The sequence below is a fragment of the Corvus hawaiiensis genome, chromosome 12 (assembly GCF_020740725.1).
Source record: "Corvus hawaiiensis isolate bCorHaw1 chromosome 12, bCorHaw1.pri.cur, whole genome shotgun sequence".
NCBI classification, from domain to species: Eukaryota; Metazoa; Chordata; class Aves; order Passeriformes; family Corvidae; genus Corvus; species Corvus hawaiiensis.
The window spans coordinates 13,512,993-13,538,033 of NC_063224.1; the positions used below are offsets into that span (position 1 = coordinate 13,512,993).

General features: G+C 36.7%; 1 long non-coding RNA gene across 1 annotated transcript in view; it reads right to left on the minus strand.

Moving 5' to 3' along the window:
* Positions 1-25,041, minus strand: part of LOC125332153 — a 127,278-nt gene that overhangs the window by 54,482 nt on the left and 47,755 nt on the right. The window contains exon 2 of the long non-coding RNA XR_007206373.1: positions 18,886-19,003. This is a non-coding gene — a long non-coding RNA (uncharacterized LOC125332153). The remainder of the gene's footprint in view (positions 1-18,885; positions 19,004-25,041) is intronic.

Genomic DNA, 25,041 nt, shown 5'->3' on the forward strand with positions numbered 1-25,041 from the left:
TTGGAAGAATTCTACCAAACCTGAAAATATTTATAAAACAATGTGAGCAGTTGAGAGAAGTCACTCATCAGGCCCTGTATATCTGCAGTTAAAAGCCTTAATCATCTTCTCTGAGAGACCTTGACCCTTAGACAAATGAAGAGCTCCCTTGGAACAGCTTGTCCTCAGCCCCACCAGGTGAACTGTAATGTCCTGCAATTTTTCAGGCTTGATTCTTAAACAGCAAACTTCCTTTTATGTGCATTTCGTACTTTTCTGTGTTACCATATAGTTGTAACAATAATATTCAAAGCAGAATTGAGCACTGGGCATCATCTTACACTACAGTTCCTGCATCCTGCTCCACTTCCCTCCCTATCCCATTCTGTAACTGTTTTGCTCTTTTGCAGCTTGTGTATGATTTGCATGTGTTTATTAACTGCATCTTCATTTAAACTATTGACTGATAAGAACACTGAATCAGAATTTAAGAGAGATTTTCTTATTAATTTGCTTTAATTTAATATTTTATGCAAATTACTCAGAAAAAGGAACATTCTCCAAAATTATATTATTTGAAAAATAATTCTAATCAATTTTCTTTCAAGAATATTAGTTATTGAAAAGTTGTCTTCTTTGAAGATAGAAGAACTGTTTATCTCTGTTACTTCCTGGTAAAGATGAATTAATTTAGTCATTTAGAAAAAGCTTTTCACATGTATGGGGAGTTTACTCAATTCTTTGTTGTTTTTTATTTTGATGATATAAAATAAGCTAATTTTTTTCTGCATCCTGATACCTAATTGTATTTCCAGAACCAACTTATTTGAAAGCAATGAAATCAATTACACAACTCTTTTCAATGGAATGAATGTATAAGGCTTTTTTCAATATAGTAGATTAATCTTTTTGATAATCTCAATGTTCTTTAATTCAGTGAGAGATAATTGTACTTGCATTTTCTTATTAAATTAGTCCTTGAGCTAATATTTTTTCAGTTTTGAATATTTCAGATGTAAAAAGGGATAGGACTTTTTTTTTGTTTGCTTATGCAAGAGTAAAATATCTTTATTTGTGTGAGAAACATCGTAATTAATATAAATACAGTTTTCACCAAAGGTTCTCAAATACTCAAAGGCAACTAAGCATTATATTTTGTTAACAAAGATTAATGATTCCAAAGTACACTGAGAACTCCTCTTGCTGGTGTTGTACAGACACTGTAATTACTGGGAAAAAATCTTCCTTCACCCTTAAAAGGGTGAGGGGGTCTAAAGATGGCAAAGACCCACAAAAACAAGAGCAAAGTCAAATGGGGGAAGAGCTGGTCCAGAGGGGTTGGGCAATCTCATGTCCTCAGAAATTTTGAAGACACCTGTGGGTAAAGCCCTGGGAAACCTGGTCTGTCAGGGTTAACACTGATTTGAGGAGGAGGCTGAACTAGAGATCACCAGGGGTCTCTTCCAATTTGAAATGTCTTGTTCTTCTATAGAAACTCTTCACTTTTATTATTTTCCCTTATATTGTAATAATATTTCCCATAGAAGACTCATCTACAAGGTAAATAAAAAGATGTCTTTAAGGCTGTTGCCAGAAGATCTTGCCCTTTTCCTATAGTGAGTTACAGACAGTTTTGCCTCTTACACTACAGATCTGCAGTAGGGGGTTTGGTCTGTGGCTGCAGATACCTGTGAACTCAGGCTGGGGTTTGTTGCAGATCTCTTACCACCAGACTTTTGATTTATAACCTTAGCATTACTATTCTATAGTCAATATCTTCCAAGGAATTTTTAAAACTGAAAAAGGTTGAAAAGCCTTGCTCTAGAGAACTCCAGAAAGAAATTATCTTTCTTAGTGAGCAGAGCCTTATAAGCAAACTCTTTTTAAAGTTAAATTCCAGCTGTGTCTGAAGACAAGAAGTGAGGACACTGATCTTTTCACAAATAAGTCATATGGTGTTCTGCACAAGGCCATTTTCCAGACTGAGTCAGGTTTATCAGTGTACTTCCTTGACAAGCTTGCCTTGGAGAGAACAGAAGTCCATGGCAGTGGCATAACAAATATGTTATTTAATTTTTCAAATTAAGATCTTCACTCCCAATTTTATTTTCTACAGGAAGTCTTAAGTGATAGGGGATACAGATTTAACCAAGAAATGTGTTCATATAGGATTCTGATTGAAGAAACTAGAGATTAATATTAGTTTGGGTAATTTTATTTCATTACTGGCTATATACTGAGATAGCTTCTGAATTTTTGTCAATAAAAATATCAAAGGTCATTTGTAGCAGATTCTCTGTGCTTGGATAGTTCTTTTCTCCCCTGGGAGCTAAAACATTATTTTATAGATTCATAACAGGGCTGGAAGGGACCTCAAGAGGTCATTTCATCCATCCTCTGTTCCAAGGCAAGATCAAACATATTAATCTTGACAGATATTTGTCTAGACTGTCTTTTTAAAAACTTCCAATTACAAGGACTCCAAAATCTCTCCAGGCAATCTATTCCAATGCATTGCTATCATTACCTCTAAAAGGTTTTTTTCATACTAACGAATCTTAATTTTCCTTATTGCTGGTTAAATCCAAAACTGCTTGTTCAATTGTCATTGACAATGAACCTAGATTGATTCCTTCCTCCTACAGATCTTTTAAAAATATGTATTTAAAGACTTAGAGTATAAAAGCAGATTAGAGATCCAATAAACACAACTGTGAGGGAGCTGAGAGAGTTGAGTTATTCAACTTTACTGGAAGAACAGATGTTTGAGACATATCTTTAAATATGTAAAAAATACTTCTGGTGGCTCATACTTACTTATTCAACCTGTAGGAACTAAAAGTAGGCATATTACTGAAGGTGAGGTCTTAATAACTACAAGCACAGCAGAATATTGGGGTTTGAGTCCTCGTTCTGCATCTGCTACTCCTTGTCACAGGACACCTGCTGCACTTATGACTTCTGGTAACTCACATTATCCAGCCTTCGGATGCAAACTTCTACCCAGCCATTTGCCCCCATCCTGTAATCCTGCCTAAACACAGTGCCTTGAATATATACAAGCTGGACTACATTCTAATTTTTTTCCAAACATCATTTGCCAAGATAATTTTGATAATTTCTGTGTCTTTTGACTGTATGTGTTCTTCAGAGAACATCTGCTCACTGGCTTAATCCCCTGCATGTACCAAGGAAGGCTGAACAAAGATGTCTCCAGGCTTCTCAGAAGGTTCTCCCTAAATTCACCAAGAAAATTTCCTTTCTTCCTCTTCATTTAATAAGCTGGTAATATTTGATGACTGTGATATGTTTCTTACCTGATTAGTTGCACAGCAGCTACCCAGAAAGTTATTAGTTCCTTGCTGACATGGTCTTATTCCCTTCTAAGCTAATGGCAGTAAATTCAGGATTTACTCCTAAACATCTTAAATAACATCCCTGAGGTAATGCTCTGATGCAAAGTAATCTCTTCTGTTCCTTCCATGAATATACATAACCCAGGACAGAAGAGGATGCAGGTAATCAATCACATTTAAAGCCCTCCATTGTGTAAATCAATACAGTGGTTTCAGAGATGCATGAGAAGAGTTAAACAGTGAAAGAAAGCTAGAAAGAGTTGGTTTGGGTTTACTCTTTGTTTTAGAAAGTTTTATAATTAGTATTGAGGCATACTGGGCACTGAATTCATTTCATAGTATCACACATAAAAGCAAGCTGAATTCCTCTCAGTGAAAACCAACCTCAAGCTACCTTGACAACAAGATAACAATAACCCTGTAATTTCAATTGTTCACTTTTTTTTATGTGTTCTGTATCTCAGTGAAGTCTCATCTTCCCAGCCCAGTGCCATAGGCTAATAATCTGTAACAACACTCACCCTCAAAAAATGTCAGATATAATGAAAAACACAACTTCACAGATGAGAAAGTTGGCCCCAGCTAAATCCTAAGGGCCCTAGCTTCCAGATTCTGTAGGTCCTCTGTTTCATCCTCTAACCCTGAATTAGAAGGCTGTGTGAAACTGAACAATTCCTGCTTCTTTCTACTGAATCACTCATTACTCATCCAAGAATAACTGACTTCCAAAGACTGAAAATTCCGTTGCCAGCTGAGAAAAAAAAATGACCCCAGCAGTTGAACCCAAAACTTGACCACCCACCCTAATGATCTGCCAAGTGATATTTTTATTAATGAAAATATAGGTCTTCCATTGCCACTTACAGAATTTGAGTGGTTATCACTCAAAAATGATATAATATTTCCTCCTACTTAGGTAGGAATTGGAATTTAAATTTGTGATTAAGCATTGAATCTCTAACTCTGATGGCCTTTTATACACTACAAAAGTTGAAAAGTTTCATTTTGATTTGTGTTAAAACAATTATTTTCTGTCAGCAATCTGAAAAAAAAAAATCACCCCAAATCACTTTTTTTGCTCTTGGCTTTTTCCCTGTCTAATCTAAACACTGAAAATGCCAAGTTTTCTCACTAATTAAACATGTCTGTCTTAGACTGCACTTGTATCTTTCATCATAATGGTGCAGAGTTCCAGGGAGACATTATACATTCATGTTTTCAAATATAAGGTGTAAAAAAATACAAATACAAATTTAATGCAGCAATCTCTTAATGAGCAAAGCAATTATGACATGGGAGAAATGAAGGAATTAGCCTTCTAAAAAGTTCTTAGTATTTATGGGCCCAGGGCTTCAGAGTCTGGTTGAGACGTTTTTATGCACATCCTCTATAAAGAAGTAGAAGGAAATGCGAGTTATTAGTGGAAGTCAGGGAAAATGTGCCTAAAACGAGATGGTGGAACCGCAAGGTCCATTAAATTTATAACATACATGGTAAAATACATAATTTTAAGACTGGGACCGAAATCTTGTAGGAATAGATTTTTTTATGATATTTCAGTTCTACTGTCAAATTAAAAAAAACCCCAACAAATCAACAAACAAAAAAATATTACAACAACAACGACAAATCTTAAAATTCCAAAACTTTAGCAAAAGAAGTTTTTGTAAAGTCTAGGTTTAAAGATGGCTGAAGCTTCTTGGTGCTTGTGTAGTATCTCCTAGATTATAGCAGCTGACACATTCATAGCATAAATTGCCATTTTGCTGCTTTTTATCAGTTTCTTTGAGGTGTCTGTGTGGCCAGTGATTAGTATGATTAGTAAACTGAATTCAACAGAAATAACAGCACATAGAAAATATGTATTGTTATCATTTTTCATAAAATGAGGAATATCCTATGAAAGGAAGAGAATGTATTTCAGATGGAAAGGAACTGTAATCACAGAATAAATTCAAAAGGTCATCAAATGTGCAATATGACCAAATGGGAAAATTAGATGGAGAAGAAACACAATTAATTTAAAAAATGTATCAAGCAAAAAGGATCATACTAAGTTAAGTCATGAAGAGTCATCCCTGCTCTTCCCTTAATGGGACACTGGCTCTCCAGTGGCAGCTGGAGGCTCAGACAGGTCTGTTCTCTTAATTCCACTGCCCTGCTTTGCAGAGCAGTAAGGTCTGCGTTCCAACGCGCAGCACAAGGAAAGGCCGCCTGCGTGGCAGGACTGGCAGAACACAGTGGGTCACTGAACACACTCAGGGCAGACGTGAACCTTCACAACAAAGTAAAAGCTGAGAGTGCACAGGGAGCTGTTCTGCAGCCACCTCCCAGGACATGGTTCCTGAACATCACCTAAGATCAGACACTTTCCTCTCCTCACCTGGAACGAGCTCTGCCATGAGCTCTGCCTGCTCCCTCTTGCACAGTCCCACATGGCCCTGCCACAGAGAGCTTCAGCTGGGGAACATATGTTCAGCTGATTCCACAGCACAACTGAAAATGCAGGCTTTGGAAAATCTCAAAAAACAAGCATTTGCTGGCCAAACATGCTGTGCAAATGTAAACTCAGCATTTTGAGCAGAAACATGGCACATAACTTTCAGAAAACAGATTTGGGGAAGGTACCAGGCACACAAATGTTGGCACCAGGGGTGGATGTAGTCTTTTCCAGGGCAGCATCTCAGCACTGAAATGATGCCCCAAAACTTAATGCAGCACTGAAGAACTGGCATACAACAAACTACTGGGTAGCACTGCCTTTTAACCTTTTACCCTATTAGACTTTCCTGTAAGAGTCCTTAAGAGAAACTCATCCATATGGGAGCAGAACCACACCACTCAAAGCAGAGCTGCACCACTGACACCCTTTACCTTCCATTCCCTTTCTAGTTGGTGTTGCACAGTGAGTCCCAAGGAAACAGGGAATGGCAGGGGGTTGGGAAGATCAAGTGCTTGATGAAATTAAAATGTTGCAAACTTAGCAGGCAATATGTGGGTGGAAAGAAGGGTACAGAGTCATGCAGTTGTGGGAAGAAAAAGAGGGAAAAGATGAAGTGAGATTTAGGGCAAGAAATGAGATTAAAGTTGTGTTTGGGCAGGGCTAACAAAGGATTTAAAGGAGAAATTACTCAAGCACTGTTGAAAGAGAAGTAACTATGTTGCAGCTAGGTTATCAATGTTAAGGAAAACCAAATCATTCTGAATATTTTAATCTTAAAATATTTTCCAAACCATCACTCATCTATTAGACAAATCACTCAAGCATTACTCCTGAAAATCTATTAATGGCTTCTGATTGTGATAATTAAACTACTATTTAACCTCTTCTTCTGGTATTGGTTTCTTCTTCAACACCTTCTTTATATATTCATACTCAATCTTTCCCACCACAATAAGTATCTCTGAGAGCAACAAGGGAGTCACTCAAATTCTCAGTGTTATAAATCCCAGTCATACAATTTGCCCTCCACTCATTTATGAGGCTTTCACGCCTTACCCTCTCTACTGACAGTTTTCTTTTAAATCCTTGCCAGCCTTTAACAAGCTGACATGCAACACTAAAGAAACTGTTGGATAATTCCTACACTCCTGCCAGCCGCCTTGCCTTTGCACTATGTCAGTCTCATCCAACTGGAAGGTCACTGTCCAGTTTTCTTCCCTGTACCCTCCTCAATGTTAAGTTCTTTTAGCATATCATCCACTTTTGAAATATGTATTTTTAACCCTTTCTGTGGGAGATGTTACTTCAGCTTTTCATGAATATGGTTTATTTCCCCTGCACAATCAATACTATTCAACAATGTTTTATTTTCTTCAAAATATTTTTACTCACATCAATCACATGCTTTTCTTCTCTCAGGATTTCTCTAGTTTCTGATTTAATAACCTTAGCTGGAGTGCAAAATCTCCCATCAATAAGATTCTTTCTCAGACATCTCTCCTGAGCTACTACTCTCTCTGGTGCCATCCTCTATTCTGACTTGCTCTCTTGATTTTGTATGACCACTTCCAAGTTTTTTTATTTAGCATTTTCTTTGGGCTCCATTTCTGTCCTCAGTAATCATAAACACTTTGTCTGAGAACCATTTTCTTTTGTGATCCACTCCTTCAGTGCTAACATTGTCAGCTATGCCCATGAGGGTTACATTCGTAACTTCTCACTTAACACTGATCTCTTGCCTCCTTCAGATTCAGCAGTTTGAAAATGACTATTGACATCAGCTGTATCAGTTCAAATAGCAATTCAGTGAAATTTCAGTGGAGCCAGGACTCTAACTTCTTAACTTTTAATTAAAATTTAGATACGTACATTCAGCTCTCCGAACCACAATTTTCTCCAGGATAAATTCTGCAGCTGTAGATGAAAACTCTCTGTCTTTTCACTAACACAGAGTCATCTAATTCTTGAGTGGTAGTTTGATAATCTCTGAACAGCCTCTTTATGAAGAAGGAACAGTGTTTTTGAATTGACATGCTACAGCTACAGCATATTTTATTGCTACAATAAACCTGTAGCTATTAAAGAAATTAAACAACGAGTATGATGAGCTTTTAGCAAGTGCATGTGGGGTTAGTTATTTTATGATATCTGACTCAGCTACTTCTGACGAACTGACCAGAGAGAATACCCACATTGCTGGGAGAGCACTTTTAGTAGACTCAGAAGAGAAAACAGGCACAAACTGAACTTTCCTTTCCTATTCCCAGTGTCACTAACCTAGTTTAAAGTGATGTGACATCACTAGAGAAATGACAAGTCCTACCTGAACAGAAATTTTCCCCTGTTTATTACATCTCAGTGAGAAGTAATCCTGCAGGCACATATGCCTAGGTGCTTCTGTATTTATGTGAGACATACAAAAAGCAGTAGGAATGTGGAAAAACTGCCTCAATGTGTACTGCACAACCACGATTACAGAGAGTAAGATCCTGTGTCCTTTTTTGATGGAAAAAGAGTAAAGCCATCCAAAAAACCAAAGTGAAGGTAGATGGCTGGTGAAACATCAAACTTATTGTCAATTTTCAATTATCACCCATGACTAATATCCATTTATACTGAATCAGGACAGTTTTTTAAGAAAGTAAGAACAAATTAAACAGCACATAAGGAAATGTTACCCAAGACCTGGGACACCAAAAGAAGAGAGGCAAAAAAATCAGAAAAATATATTACCAGAAATTTAGGAAACACTTCTATCCTAAAATTTCTTTTAATAGAATTCTTTATGATCATATTTGATTCTAACTGACACAGTGATGTTTTAATTGACCTTCTGCATATTTGTCTTTCCTCTCCCTACTTATTTATGATGACTGGGCATGTAAGGACTATAAATGATGAGTCAAATTTTCCCATAATTACTCCTGAATTTTTTACTATCCACAGTATACAAAAGCCAAGGTCACAGAAGTTGCCACTTATTGGTGATCATAATAGGCCTACCTTTTTCATATCCTAAAATCTGAATCTAAACATGGAAAAATGCCAAGTATTCGGAGAATTGAGAGGCCTTAAATAAATTTCTGGATGCCAGGCATTGCTTTGGGATGGAAAAAAAATTGAACAAAATCTGCCTCTAAGGCACTAGGAACATCCTACAAAAACTGTTTCCTTATTTAAACCTTCCATGTTTATTAGGATGCCTGCTCCCATGCTTTGAACTTTAGTGTGCTGATGACCTTCTTACAGAAGCAGCCATAAATTTCTGCTCAATTTCTGCTTGCACAGATAAAGGAAGAACTTTCTGCACTCAGAATTACATGCTTTGAAGATAGTAGGGTAATTCAGAAAGAAATTTCATATTCCAATGATAGCTTGAACATGGGAAAAAGTCACTAGAGCAATAAAAGAAAGAAGGGTATAACAGTTGAATACATAAAATGTCAAACATTACAAAAAGGTTACATCCACCCATTAGAGTTTAGAAACTACTGCCATAAAAATCAGCAAATTTCTATTTACACAGGCTAAAAGGGCAAATTTAATGGACTGAATTATGCCCATTAATTTGTTTCATTAGTTTCATTTTATAGCTTTGTGAAGATTTTAATAGAAGATTTAAGATGTGGCATGAGCTTAAAATATTTGGTATTTAGCAACTGTGCATGACAGTAGATTCATTTCACAAGGCTTAAAAGACTATAACAAAGTTGGCCTGCAGTTGGATACATACATACAGAATTTTTATAATTCTCAAACAAAGCAGATTTTTCAAAAACTCACTATCACACTAACAGCTAGAAAGCATTTAGTATGCGTTAGTGAATATTGTAATTTTTTAAAAATCCTTTTCATCAAGTAGTGAGGGCAAAGCAACTATTTTTCATCTTTGAGGTGAAAGGAAATGACATTAGAGTCAGGTGTGGAAAATTAGATGTAAAATACTCCATTAACAAATTGGCAGGATTGACTTATCCTTCAAATATATTTTATTATATTATAAATATATTTGAAGTTCCATGCCCATTACATGGCATGCTTTACTGTGAGTTCTGACATTGTGAAGACAAAGTTCCTTCTTAAAACATGACCATCATAGGGTTTATCCTTTTCTAACCTTTCACTTCGATGCACCTCTTTCAACTGATGAGTAAGAAAGAGCAGTATCCAAATGCAAACCTCACTGTCCCAAAAACCACTGAGATTGTCTCACTAAGGAGCTTTTTCCTGTCCCATTGACAGGGAAGGAAGGCTCAGATCCTGTTTCACATGTTCATTTTCCATCATGAACAAACTGGAGGGACATTAAGGCAGATTTATTAAGATGTGTTCCTTTTGGGGTTTTGTACAGTTTTCTTTACATAAATATTCCCTCATGAATCTAAATTCCAGGGAACATATTGCAGAGTTTTGAATACTAAAAACCCATGTAAAGATTTGATTAAGATTAAGCTCTATTATTTTGAACTAAAACCTTTTTTACACTGAAGTTTATACAGTATTAAGGCACTGTAAAGCTCCAACTAAAGTGCAAGAATCTGATATATGTGCCCCATTTATAGTACATGCAGATCATTTGTCAGCTACACTAGCAAATCTAATTAGATGTTCTGTTTTGTATTTATGTAAAGAAATACATTTTTGTGGTGCTTTTTTTCCCCAAGGAAGTGTAAGAATAATACTGTTTGTGTTACCTAGATTAAAAAGAGTTAAGTACCTAATCATAAGTACCTATGATAATTTGAATAAAAAATGCCTGAAGATTTATTATTCAAAAGCAATGGAAATAAGTTGTTGGATTATCAAGAAGTTACCTTAAAAAAAATTACAAACAATTAAACTATCAGGGGAAAGGATACAAATTATTGCACGGGGATTTAGAGGCATAGACATGTAATGCACTGTAAATTAAAGTCATTTATAAGGTACTACTGGAAACCATATATAAAACCAACTGCTTAGTCAGCAAAGGTGAGTTAAATTATTTGCCACTGCAAGAAGAAATCCATGGGATAGCCCACTGCATGCTTATCAAATGTTGGCTGCCTTCAAAAAAGTCAAAGCTATTGGCATGCCCTGAGGACAGCCACCAAGTTCGTTGTCACTGCAACACTCCCAGCCACTTTCTCTGCAAAGATAAAAGAGGACACAGCCAAAAGTCTCACTGTGTGGATACACAAAGTTCCCTTAATACACCCTCTCTGTTCCCCCTCACTGTTAAAAAGTCAATTAAATATGGTAACAATGGTAAGGAAGGTGTTTTAGAGAGAGCAATAATCTCAGAGATCTGAGATAAAAACAGGGAGTTAGTGAGGGAAAAGGAGTGATCCTCCTTCCACAGGAAGGATTTCACATTAGAATATCTGGTATGTGTTCAGGGGATAGCTAGTTAGTCATTAAGAGTCCTGGTTTTGTCTTACTCTTGTGTTATCATTACTTAATGCAAGTGTGTATAGTAGTATGTACCCTGTACTATTGCCCTACAATGTTATGAATTTATATTCATTAACAATTCCATTTTATAACAGTGTATCACTTAAGTAAAGATACTATCTGGTGCCATATAAAGAGTCATAATGAAAAGTACAGCAAAAATCCTTAAATACCAATATTATTTAATTTTTATTGATTAGGATATAATAAAAATGATACTATGTTCTTACAATACAGCAGAGAGAAAGAGTAAAATATAAAGAACCCATTCTCATGGGTTCAAGATTTGCCACAATGAGAATCATTCTCAGATTTTATCTTGTTATGGTTGCTTCAAGTTCTAAAAAGATTCTGAAAAGCTGCAGAACTATTGAGAATGTAAAATGTATTATATCTGGATCTTTTTTTTCCTGAAAACTTTATACAATATAATCACACTTTTGAAGACATGAACATATGCTTTTAATTGCCTTTCTGGAAATTGCAAGGATAAGGCAGGTATATTAAACAGCAAGTGACAGAATGGCTACCATGGTTCAGGTCTGCAGACTTTTTGTATAGATTGGTAAATAGTTAAATATCTGTATATGCTCCAACAAGTAGGCAGAGCAGGAACAAATCAGCCACATGAATGTAGGCTTCTTTCTCCTAATTTTAACATGCTTCTATAACCATCTTTTCCTTTCTTTAGTGCAGTTATCTTTCTCCCCTCTTTGAAGAGAAAAGTGAGGGTCACTTTTGCCTCTAAAGAGAAAAATGATAAAGTGAAGATTATGAGCTATCTGTAAACCTAGATTTCAATTGGATGTGAGAAGTTCTTGGTATTTCACACATTTTGATTCATTAGTAGAGGAATGTTATTTCAGACAGTCATTATGTTTTACAGATTTTTTTATTTGCCCCCCATAAGTATTATACCAAAGCAATAGATAAAAGTCTTTAGAATTAAATCAAAACAATTCTGCTTATGGGTACAAGGGCATTAAAATACACATCTTCAGAAGAAGATATAATCTATGAATTTTATGGTCAACCAAGGCAACTTGTCAAGCAAAGTGAAATTACTCAGTTATTTGAATAAATAACTCCTATAAAGCAGACCTTCGACATTTGACTGTAAAATACTATTAGAGAATTTCTTGTCTTGCCTTTGAGCTGTGCTGACACACAGATGATAAACTGGAAATAATATTTACCTCCATGCAGGTTATAAATTCTTTGGAACTCAAGGCGTTTATTAATTTAGATGGTGATATTTGACTTCAGTTGCCTCATTTCAGATACATGAAAGTTGCTTGGAATCACTCAAAGCAGGATATTGCACTTAAGTGATTTAAAAGAATTCCACAAGCAAATTAAGTGTAAAGAGAAGTATCCCATTTTCAGAACAGTCTATCCACAAATTATTCTTTTTGAACAAATATTTACAGTCCTATGGGATATATAGATTCTCACATTTGATAACACTTTCTGAAGATGAATTAATAATACTCATCCTAAGTATTAGGTCTTTAAAATGCTACAGTTACACAAAATGATTCATGCAATTGCAATTTGCCAGGGTCTTTTTTTTAATGTCTGTATCATAGAAAACAAATTTTTTTTGCTGAATGGTGATTTCCTTTACCTTAGACAATATTTACATTACACTTGTTTTGTTTTGTTTGAATATCTGTGTTCCCTATAGATGTGGAATTATTTTTGCAATGCCCTGCCTCTACAACCAAGATTGATTTGTGGAGAATGGCTTGGCAAGTGAAAGGAGGGGAAGACACTTTTTAAACCTGTCATGGGCACTTCTACATCTTCTGTGGTATTTGAATTGTGTGTCCTTTCTGACAAAAAAGGCTATTGCCTGCTGTGAAATAGATCAATGGGTGATATTGTGCAGTGATTGCTATTTGTTTAAGAGAAATCTCACTGACTGACCCACTTCCTGTAATGCATAAAAAATAAAAATGAGAGAAGTAATATTTTTGTTCTTGTTTCACTTTCATTCATCTTATTTGATCAGCACTGAACAAAACTGACATCTCATCAAACCCAAAAGTGTATTTCTGCACCAGGTTCATCAGAGGGTGGCATTTAAAACACAGACATTGCAGGAACAAATGTATTTGCTGGCTCTGTCCATCGATGGAAACCTGACCTTTATCCTGTAAATGTATTGACACCGTGCTGCTTTGTATCATATTTTATTACTATGTGGAAAGCCTGGAAGGTGCTCCCTGTAAAACTGCTCTTGATTTTGATCTGGAAATTTTTGCATCTGTAGTAGATTCATCTAAAGATTGAGAAAACTTTAATATGCCTTAATCTTATATAAACCAGGATGACTTCACTATGCTTTTTAAAATGCTTCCATATTTGTCTGTGTTTCAGTGACACCAGTTCTTAAGGACACAAGGCAAGGAGAACACCATCACTGATTAGTATTTTCTTATAGTCTTTTCACCTCCCCACAAAACCAATACATTAGTAATCATGTTCCAGGAAAGAAGAATCTATTACATATAGTTTTGTAATTAGGATTTAGAAGATAAAAGTCAAAAAAGTTCCCTGTACAAAACACGTACTAGGCTCCAACAACTACATTCCTAAAGTAAGAACGGATTTGCCTTGTTGTTATACCATATGCTGCCACTTCGTTCCTACAATCACCTAGGAGACACATAAGCCCTTTAATAAACAGGGTATTCAAAAATTCTTTGGATTGATACATAACCATTTTAACTATAGATAACAGTCCTGTGACTAAATATTTTGTTCTGTGTGGGGAAATTTCATTGAGAATAAACAAAAATTAACAAAGCGAACTCAAATCATGCTGAAAAAACACATCTTTCCAACTAATTGGCAAAATAATGGTTTGCTTTTCTTCAGTATGTTCTTTTCTTAAATTCCTTGGAAGCTTTCCAACAAGCCAGAACACTGAAGCACCATGCTGGTGAGCCCTATGTGAATCACATCTGTGTCATTGTTTTCAGCCTTCTAGGCTTGAACATACTGAAAGAGTCAATGCTTGGCAGTAAAGCAAATAGGCTATTTTCCTTAAAGAAAGAAAAATCTATTATTCTTGTGCTGAAGTCTGAAATCCTAATATTTACCTTTGTCTAAATAATGTGTAATTGAGCACTAACATAAACCAACCCCAGATTTCCCTCAAAACCATTGTTTCCTTTCTTAAAATAGAAGGGGAAAGCAAATGAAAATCATGTTTTCATTTCTGCATTAATTGGGGATAAAAGATTAGAGCTCAGTCATTGAAGCCAAAAGAAAACATTGGAAGAGTGGCAGAAAATGGGGATTTCCACTTGTCTGCTAAGTGTCTGAATCTGCACAGACATCTGTATCTACGTAGTTGCCTGAAATCACTTTATAGGGAATGGAAAGAAATGGGCATTTCTAGAGGGCAATTTCTCAGGCATACAGTAACATCTTTATTTGGGATAGGGTAAATCAATTCATCCCAAGTACTTAGTGAGCTTCAGGTGAAGCCAAAGGTCACACACTAATTTTAGTGGAGGTCTGAATTTGCATTTTTTCCCTCTGAGTGAATTTTGCAGATCTAAAACAGAGCTTTTTCAAGTAGCAATTTAAAAAACACCACAAAGTCAGAAGAAGGAAGGTACCGATTTTTTATGCACGCAAAATAGTCAGTTTCTCATTCATTAGATTTCTCTAAAAAATATAAGCATAAATTTCAGTCTATATAATTAAGATATCCTGTATTTAGTCATAGAATGTCATAGATATTCATAGAATATCCTGAGTTGGAAGGAACCCACAAGGATCTTTGAAGTTCAGCTCTTGGTCCCTCATGGGACATCCCCAAGAATCCCACCATCTGCCTGTGCTTCTTGAGCTCTTGTCAGGCTGGTGCTGAGGGTTCACCTCCCTGGGGAGCCTGTTCCAGTGCCCAACCACCCTCTTGGAGAAGAACCTTTCCCTAGCATCCAGCCTAAACCTCCCCTGACACAGTTTCACGCCATTGCCTTGGGTTCTGCCCCTGGTCACACAGAGCAGAGGTCAGTGCCAGCCTGCAGCAATCTGTTTACCCATTGCTTTTCCTATTTCACATTGTTCCCCCCGCACTTTCCCCTGCCCCTATCCCTGGCCGCTCCCTCGAGTTCTCCCTATTGGTTCCTGTACCCCAACTCCGCCCATGTACCGCCCCTGCGATCTGACAAAACCCCCCACGCCCAGACCACGAGGTCTCTCTGCCTCTGGGGGTCACGGCAACGGGATGTGATTAAAGTCTTCTTAAACCCTCATGGGAGACCCTTCTCTGCCTCCTTTGCCAACACCAGGATAGCTAGCCAGAGCAAAACCGCGGGGCCGTCCGAAATGGCCTACGGGAGGGCGGAGTGGTCGCACTGCCCTAAGCAGCCGCGCTGAGCTCTCAGGAAAGCTGCACCCTGCCAAACTAAATCTTGCGATTACAACACCTGCCCCTCCTCTCCCGCTCACGGGGAAGTTGTAACTGCAGTGAGGTCTCCTCCCCTCAGTCTCCTCCAGGCTGAACAGACCAAGTGCCCTCGGCTGCTCCTCACACGGCTTTCCCTCAAGGCCCTTCACCATCCTAGTGGTCTCCAATAGTTTAATGTCTTTCTTATACTGTGGCATCCAAAACTGCCCCCAGCCTTCAAGGTGAGGCTGCCCCTGTGCAGAGCAGAGCAGAGCAGGACAATCCCCTCCCTGGCCCGTCTGGCGGTGCTGGGCCTGATGCCCCCCATCCACTGGAACCCTTTGTGCCAGATGCCCACACAATGTGTTTATTCAGCTGAATGCTGGACATTTGGTCCAGAAGAATACTGTGAGAGACAGTACTGAAAGCTTTACTGAAATCCAAAAAGATTACATCAACTGGCTTCCCTTCATTAATATTGTCAGTGCTTTTCCCTTTGCAGATATTATGGGAAACAGGAGAGGAAAAAGAACTAAGATCAATTAATAACATTTAATATTTAACTGGTTTTATGGAAAGAAAACACAAACAGCTCCAGTAGTTCCTGTAGAGCCCCATCTAGCTGGAATGAGATAGAAGTGTGTCCAGTTTTAAGAAATAATATCTATTGATTAGACATAGCTACTTTTGAAATGTTCTTGGAATTTCTGTGTTTTTTCAAGAGATATTTTTGAGATATTTTTGTTTTTTCAAGAGATATTTTACCATAAAAAATGAATTTTATTTTGCTGTAAATGCTGCTTTTGAAAATTCAAAAATAATTTTCTTTCTCAAAAACAAACTTCCTAAAATGCTGATCCAGATGAACCATTTTTTGGCCTAGTCTGTTTGTCATAACAATGGCAAATGAAGTGTTTAAAACTAAGACTCCCATAATACTTCATTAAAATTGAAAGACAGTACCTTACTCCTGGATGCTGTTCTCTGTACCTAATTAGAATGTCATGTCTATGAAGCAGCAACTCAACTGATGAACAAAATTCAGTGTAAAGATAAACCAGATTACTTGACTACTCATCTCCAGACTCATTCGAATCTGCCTTTTGACCTCTTATAGAGAAGAAAAGAAGTGCTAGAAGTGTAGTCCATAAAACCTGATAAACAAGAAGAGATAGATGATGATGATAAGATGAGAAGAAGGATGGTGACCATCTTTGCTGATCAATGAAACAGGAAAACAAGATATATTTTATAATTCAGAAACCCCATTAGAAAATAGCTACAGCAGTTGTGTTCACATATAAGGAATATGACCTGCAAAAACAGATGCTTCTTCCATCATCTATATTCTGTATCTAAAAATGAGCCTTTAAACCCTCCTCTTTAGTTTACTGCCTGATTACCATTACAGGTTTAATATTTGTCACAATTACATTCTACAAGTAAGTTCAAGACCATTTTCATGTGAAGTGCTTATAGACGTTCAGCCAATTAGACATGCACATGACCATGAGCTCTTCACATAAAACTTATTAAACAGCGAAGATAGTTCAAGTGATAATGATATGCCTGTTGGGACTTGCTGGGGATCCCTGAAATGGATGTTTTAATTATGTTATGAATATACTGTCTAGAGATCACTGTCCTTGTATCTACTGGATGAAGCCCAACAAGCCTACACAAGCAGTTCATGTTAGTTTGTCTAAAGATCTAGCAAAACATGAGCAACTTTCATCCAATATAATGTTCAAATTATTTGCCTGCACCAATCTTTCCTACAGTTAAATACGCAGCTTCTAGAACTTATTTGTTAGTAGAAATGCACTTGCTTAGGCAAAACTCTCATCCTGACAAATGTGCAGTATTTCAGGTTTTGAATAAAGTGAAAAAGCCGTGTAGCACGTGTTTTGCCTGCTCAGATCTCTGTGGCTTCTTGCAACTACAGAGAAGTTTTTAAAGCTTTGTGGCACTGCCCAGGGAGGTAACTGGCAAACAGCAAAGAGTGGTTGGGGCGCAAGCAGCTTGAGAACACTAAAAAAAAAAAAAAGAGGGAATGTGCTTAGGCACAGGTGAAGACCTTTACAAACTTCCTTATCTTCATAAAACTTTAGCTCTGGCTTGCCGTAGTGACTATGAAAATCATTAACAGTCACCACTAATTTTATCGAGACAAAAAACAATCAATGTGAAAAGAGAAGTCTTTTGCAGACAACCTTGGACAGACACTGGTTTTTACTGCCAGGATAACATTGTTTTTTGCAACAGCCATATATATGTTACTGAGGATAAAGCTGGATTTAGCAATGATAACATTTAATATGGACTTTAATCAGTCAGCCTTACCTCTAGTATTCAAGACAGATGTATTTAATTGTCTGCTCTACTGCTTTTTTTAACGTATCGTATTTGAGGTATACTCTGCAAACAGCCTGACAATGATCCCTTGGTTTGGGATCAAGAGTCAAACATTTGCAGATACTATTTTATGTCCTGGTTCAATTAGCAGGGAAGGGTTGCAAGAAGCAGTTTTATCCTGGTCCTGATAGATCGCCTAACTAAGCACACTTTTTGTACTGGCTGCAGATGTTTACCTGACTCACGGATTCATGAAATCTGACAGAGATGACTTTGAGGTCTCCATGTATACACCTGATGTATGCAAATATAATTAATATATTAAATATAAACCGTGCTGGGGCAGTAATTACTAAATTGCTTCATGTTTGCAGATATAATGCCAATAATATCTATACAACTCCCTCGGACTGTATTTTCTAAATACTCTGTGAAATTACTCTCTAAAAGTAGGCAACGTTTCTGATTATGATTAATAATAATATAATAAATAGTATCAAAAGGGAGATTGGTTCTTTCTTACTGAAGGACAGAATCACAAAATGGGTGAGGTTGGAAGATATCACTGGAGGTCCTCTGGTCCAACCTCCCTGCTTGGGCAGGGTCCTGTAGAGCACCTTACTCAGGACTGTGTCTAGTTGGCTTTTGAATATCTCCAGGGAAGGAGACTCCAAACCTCCCTGGGAAACCTGCAAAGGTCATTTTCAAAATCTCTTGATTCACACATGACAATTTACTGTGTCAGGGAGGTGGAACCCCTGGACATGTGTGGGATGCAGAAGCTGTTTGCCTTCAGTTGCAGAACTTGTCCTCAAACAGGAGATGGCTTCAAGGACAATTTGCCATTGAGCATAAACACACAAGCAGACAACAGCATCAGCAAGTGTCAAAGATAAAAGCAACCTTCTTACCTCAAGAATGCTGGCAATCCAGTATGGTTTTGGTCACTTATCTTGACTAAACCAGGCTTCTTTCATGGAAAACTGAAGTTCCAAGACAAACAGCAACATTGATAACTAGAAGGTAGAACTGGAAAAAAAGAAAAATCATTGATGGCAGGAAATAATTATACCCTCAACAAAGCAGTGTGTGTGTGCTGTAAATAACTGCAGCACTTCTCACAGAAAACCATTTCCGTATCTGCTGCTTGGAAATGAGGTGGACCTGGTCCCCTGGAGACATGGGATCAAGCAAAAATAACCATGCAGTTAAGAGGGTATTTAACCTACAAAGCAGGCCAACTTTTACATTTTGAAAATCCCCAGCCTGATCCAACCATTGTAACACAAGTTAATTGAAAAGATCAAATAGAAAAAAATCCAGTTTAAAGGAAGAATTAAGGAGGAAAATGATGCACACTTTAATACTGCATATTATTCAAAAACATGGCAGTGCAGTGTAAGAAAAAAATATCCAGCAGTTTAAAAATGCTTTATCTCTGCATCTTATACTGTTAGAGCAGTTTTTTCTCTTCTTAACTATTTCTAAGCTAAGGGATCAATGATAGGTATCCTTAAGTGTCTGAAGTACAAACATTCCAAGGAAGAGAAAAAAACCTATTTAATGGGGCTCATGGGGTAGGAATAATAGGATGCAACAGAGCAAAGGCTGAATTTGGAAAGGAAATACTGATAATTAGATATATCTGACCATGTAATAATCTTCTAAGTGTCCTTGTGAAACACTGTCATTTAGGGTATTTTAAAATGGATTAAACACTTGGAAATTTGCTGTGAAGAACTCTTCTGTATTGACACGGGAGCAGACAAAGTAACGATGTAAGTAAACTTTGTTTATGTAGTACTTTTTTAATTCTATGATTTCTAGATTTTATTTGCTGGGGAATTATGGTTTTCTTCTTTTTTGTTGTTGTTGCATTGTTTTCCTCTCACTTCCATCCTTTCTTCAATTTCATTCTGACATGTTTCACTTCATATGGAGACACTAGACTTTTATAGCTTTCAGGAGGTTAAAAGTTATATGTATACAAACTCAAGGTTAGCCTGTTTGGAAATTCATTCAGCAGCTGAGCAGAATGAGTTATTTATCTGCAATATTTATTTTTCTTTTCACTAAATAGCCCATTCACTTTAGCTAATTGGTATTGTCCTGCTAGGCCATATGGTTTTAAACTGAAGGAGGCTGTCACAGGGAAAGGAATCTGCAAACAAAATTTATTAAAAAAGAGAGACATATTTCAAAGAAGAAAGAAGAAGAAAGCTACTCATCTGGAAATATGTGCTTTTGTCTCCAAATATTTCCTCTTCTCTCCATGTCCTGCCCCAGAGACTCCTAAATACCCTTACTAACATTGTACTAAAATGCTCTAGAGAACAAAAATCATTGCTACCAGCACTGCTTGTAAACCACTGCTAATATCTCAACATATAAAAAGTCTATCACTATTTTGCACAAATGCCTCTTATGCCATGATTGCAACCAATATTACTGGTAAACTATTTCATAGACAGAGGGAAAATTAACGTCAGTATTAGACATTCTGATAGTGATAACAAGATCAGCTGTATTTTAAAGAAAAGGTATTCGAGAGGAAAACATGAGGAAGCACAAAGAACACATTCTTATGATGTGAAATTTCTTTTCTTACTTAGCCAAAGGACAAAGAAATTTTCCACATTTTAACCAGACCTAAGTTTTCACTTTGGGATACAGATCCTTGTTTTTATTTATGTAAGTTACATACTTGGATAAATCCAAACTGTACCCTACCATTCTGTAAGTTCAATTTACAGTCACACTTTCTAAAAATAGACACAAATTATGCAAATATATGCATATGCAAATTTTTTTCAAAGAGAAAAAGGAAAACCTAATTAAAAAGCAAAGTTGTGCATAACCGAATTTTAAAATAAAGGTTTACATGCAGGTGCACTCACACCATAAACCTAAATTGTTGGCTTTAATCTGCACAGTCGCATGTGCAAAGTGCATATTTCTATTTGGAAATGGCTGAGTACAAATTTAAAAGTAGTATTTAGGCACAGTTGTAAAAGCTCTGTGTCTTTTTTAATTGCCTAATTCAGGGTCTCATGCCCAAATAGTTCTGGAAGGGACAACAGATTCCCAGATAAGGAGAGCTGCATAAATTCACCAGGGGGTGGGCTAAATCTAAAAAGAAATTGAAGGTATGTCTACTATTTAGTTTGAAAGAAAAAAAAAACCTGTAGATGAACATGTTTATTGAAATTAAATGGTAAAATATGGCAAGCTAGAATTATTGTGAATGTTTTTGAGTCTAATTTGAGTGATTCTTACCTAAGCAAGCGCAAATCATGCAGCATAAAACAAAACCTGGAATCTTTTTCTTTCAAGAAATATTTGCTTTTTTGGTATGAAAGATTGAAACATTGCAGATTGAATATAAGAGGTAGAGTAAGGGTATATAGGAAGAACAAAAGCACAGCAAGATTCAGTGACTTATTTACGCAATGTCATGGAGTGGGTCAACATCAAAGAAATCATGAAGGTCCCTCTATCCAGCCACTTGCACATCAAATTCTCTGTATTGCAAACCAGTGTTACATCCCAAAATTCCAATACAAAAGCTATGGAGCTAAGTCAAGCTAATATGTCACATCCCTCTGGGATGCTTTAGCTTTGGTTTATCCCTAACACTGTGAGGCTGCTCCTGGGCTGGGCAGACTCTGAGAGCAGCACCTCTGCTTGGAGCTGGCAAACAGGACACATGGATGGCTGAAAAATGCTATTTCATAGGCAGAGAGATGCTGCTGCAGCTGGAAGAACGAGTTAACATGCTGTTGGGATTAGCTGTAATCACATTAAGAGAGAGAAGACCCAGTCAAGTGCAGTGAAGTGCTGAACACCCCTGACAAAGAGCCCAGAGCAGAGGTGATGGCTGCCCAGAGCAGAAGTGATGCTGTCCTACCCTGAGGGGCTCACTAACCCATCTAGCCTCACCTCAGCCCACAGGAAAACCCTCCTGACGCACAACTACACGCAGAAAAAATTATTCATGACCACTGTCCAGCACAGGGGAAATCCAGTATATTAGCATAGGGAAGAGAAAGGAAACTCTCACACATAAATATAGAATCACTAATTTCCTGATCCTTAATCACTTAGGGACTTTTAAACTATCTCAGAAAAAAAAAAAAAAAAATGTGATTTTCCATTAGGAGAGTGAAATGGATCATAAATACAAAGTTGTAGCAGAGACCGTGACCCTTCAAGAATAAACTAAGCTGTATAAGCATCCTTGAATCAGCATTTTGGGACTGGTGTAGAACACTTGTTTCTCTTGCAAAAGCACATAATTTAATAAAACAGCATAAGAAAATCTCCTGGAACACTGTGTGTTACTAAATCAGAACAGGGGATTATCTGCTGCCATGCTATTTGATTAAGCATTAACAAGGAAAAACAGCTTTTCAGTGCCCAGTGATAAAGATTAATACAAATAGAAGCTACCATAAAAGAAAAAAAGTCCAACAAAACCTTTATTGACCAGTTTCAGTCAAGCAGTTTAATCCAAAAGATGCAGGGGAACAAACAGCAAGAAAATATAAATTTCTAAGATGTGGAATACCTCAACAGCTCTTGAGCAAGCCAAATTCCTATAATCTTACATATTTTATTAATATTATATTGGAGAAAAGTAGATGCTGGAAGCTAACACAAAAATATTGATACCTAGAAAATATTTCCTGGAGGTCTCTAGTGTTAGATATACACAAAAAAAATAAATGAAGTGAATTAAATTATCACCATCCAATCTTTGAAGTCCCTCGACAAATGTAAACTTCAGTGGATACAATTCATTAAAACCTAATTGCAAAAAAAATCAATAGTCCAATTCAGCCCAACCCAAAACTTATTGTAATGCACTGAACATTTGGAAACTCAGGTCTTTATGAACAGGGCTGAAGTGACATTTTATATTACATCTCAGAGTGTCTCTAAAGCAATTAGCACAGGCTGCCTGCCTTTACTCAGAAAGGATATTACAGTAAGTAGCTCTCGTAATAGTGCATCTGCAAACACCCACTCTCAAGGATGCAGTGAGAAAGGAAACGATACTACTAACAATAGTCTTGTAAACCCAATTTAAAAGAAAAATCAACTATTTATACCCCAAATACATACTTTTCAGAGTTCATTTTTATTGCTGTTTAGGGAATTCAATGGCCACATTTTGCTTTTAATTATATACCAGGAAACCCACTGACAATGTTAGAAAAGCTATATATATATGGCCTATAGTCACTATTTCTCAAGGAAATCAGACAGAATTGGTTCATAGTGACAGTAATCAGCTTTTATTAGATTTATGTTAAAATTTAAATTTTATAGTATTTTCAAAACATTTTAAATGTCCTAAAATGTAAATAAACCACTACTATAGCATTTTAAAAAAGCTAAATATGATTGAATAGTACACAAAGATAATTTTGTATCCCATATTGCTCTAGAGGGCTCTGAAACCATAAATTCTGACCAGTCTCTCCTAATATTTGAGTTTACAATTTTAATCCAAATGTCCTTCTCTCAGACTCAACCTCATGCCACATGAGTTCCAAGAACATTGAAGCCACATGACTTCCTGTATGGACCAGCTTCTTGTAAAAGCTTTGCATAGGCTGGGAATTACTGCGATTATGACGTGCTTGGGTAATACACACAGAGGCCACACAGCCACTGAGCAGAACATAAGCAAAATGAAAACTGAAATAAATGAGGCAAATCACCATTTTCTTTAAAATAATCTTCTCAGGGCCCCATCAATAGTTTTCATCTGCTTCACTTTATCTTCCAATAGTTTGGGGGTTTTTTAAAGATCCCCAAGTTCTCCTCAGACGAAGCTACTCATCTCACACATTCCATCATATCCTATTTGATCTATGCCAGTGGAAGAAAACATCAGAAGAAGGTGGCACCATACTGGAGGTAAGGGGGAACTTGCAGACATCTCAATATTCTGGCACAGTCATGAAGCCATTCCAGCAGAGGCTGTACCAGATGTCTGATATTTATGTACATTTATATTACACTTAACTAACCTAAGAGATCAAACACACACAAACCCCAGTAAAACACCACAGACTGTCACCAATGCAACAACATCCTTCCATAAACTTTAGCTCGTTTATATCATAAGCATGCTTTGATATCCAGTGAGAGCTGAGGGCTTAAAAAACCTCTAATAAGGAACAATGAGGATCTAAAAATGATGCATTGTAACAATGTGCTAAAAAGGTAAAAAAACATTCTTGTTCTGGCTATAATTGCAATGGAAATAACATATAAACTAATAAGCTATAACATTTGGAAGAAGCAACTTACAAGGACAGAGATAACAAAAACACTATTAAAAAAGAACTCAATAGTGTTGCTAATACTTGACAGAAGAAGGTCGAGTCCTTCAATAATTCCAGATAAATACTCACCACGATTTTTCACAGCAACATATTGGCTACAGCAGTAGAAGCACAGTGTTAAACTTTGAGTCAGAAGATATATTTTAGTGGCACTCCATCGCTGCTCAAGGAGGGTGTTATAACAAGCTAAATTTGTGTTTTGTAGCAAAGATAGAAATGCCATATACCTAGGTAAAAGGGAATTGAGAAAAATGCCTCCTCCTCACAAAGTTCCACAGGCAGTATGATTTCTGTCTGGATTAATAAATACTGAGCTGAAGGACTGAGTCTGTCCATGGGCTAACAAGTTCATACGTATCAGCGCAAATTCATTCGAACTCTTCTCATAAGATTTTGGGTGATTTCATTAACTTTTCACTACCCTGGGTGCCATCTGAACTGCATACAGAAAATAGCCTGGCTAAGGAGTATCAGTGACCTCCCACTTCTGAACAGAACATTTATTCAGACAACTACATTAGCTTCAATACTTATAGTGCAAAATCAATCGGAGAAAACAATGGATTCAAAATCAAATAACTGAAACTAATCAGGCAGAATGAAAAGAAAAAGCTAATTAGATTTTGTAAGCCATTTTTGTTTCTGAAGAATATAAATATAGTTATATACACTATATATTTATTATGCATTTATACAGAACTCAGATCTGAG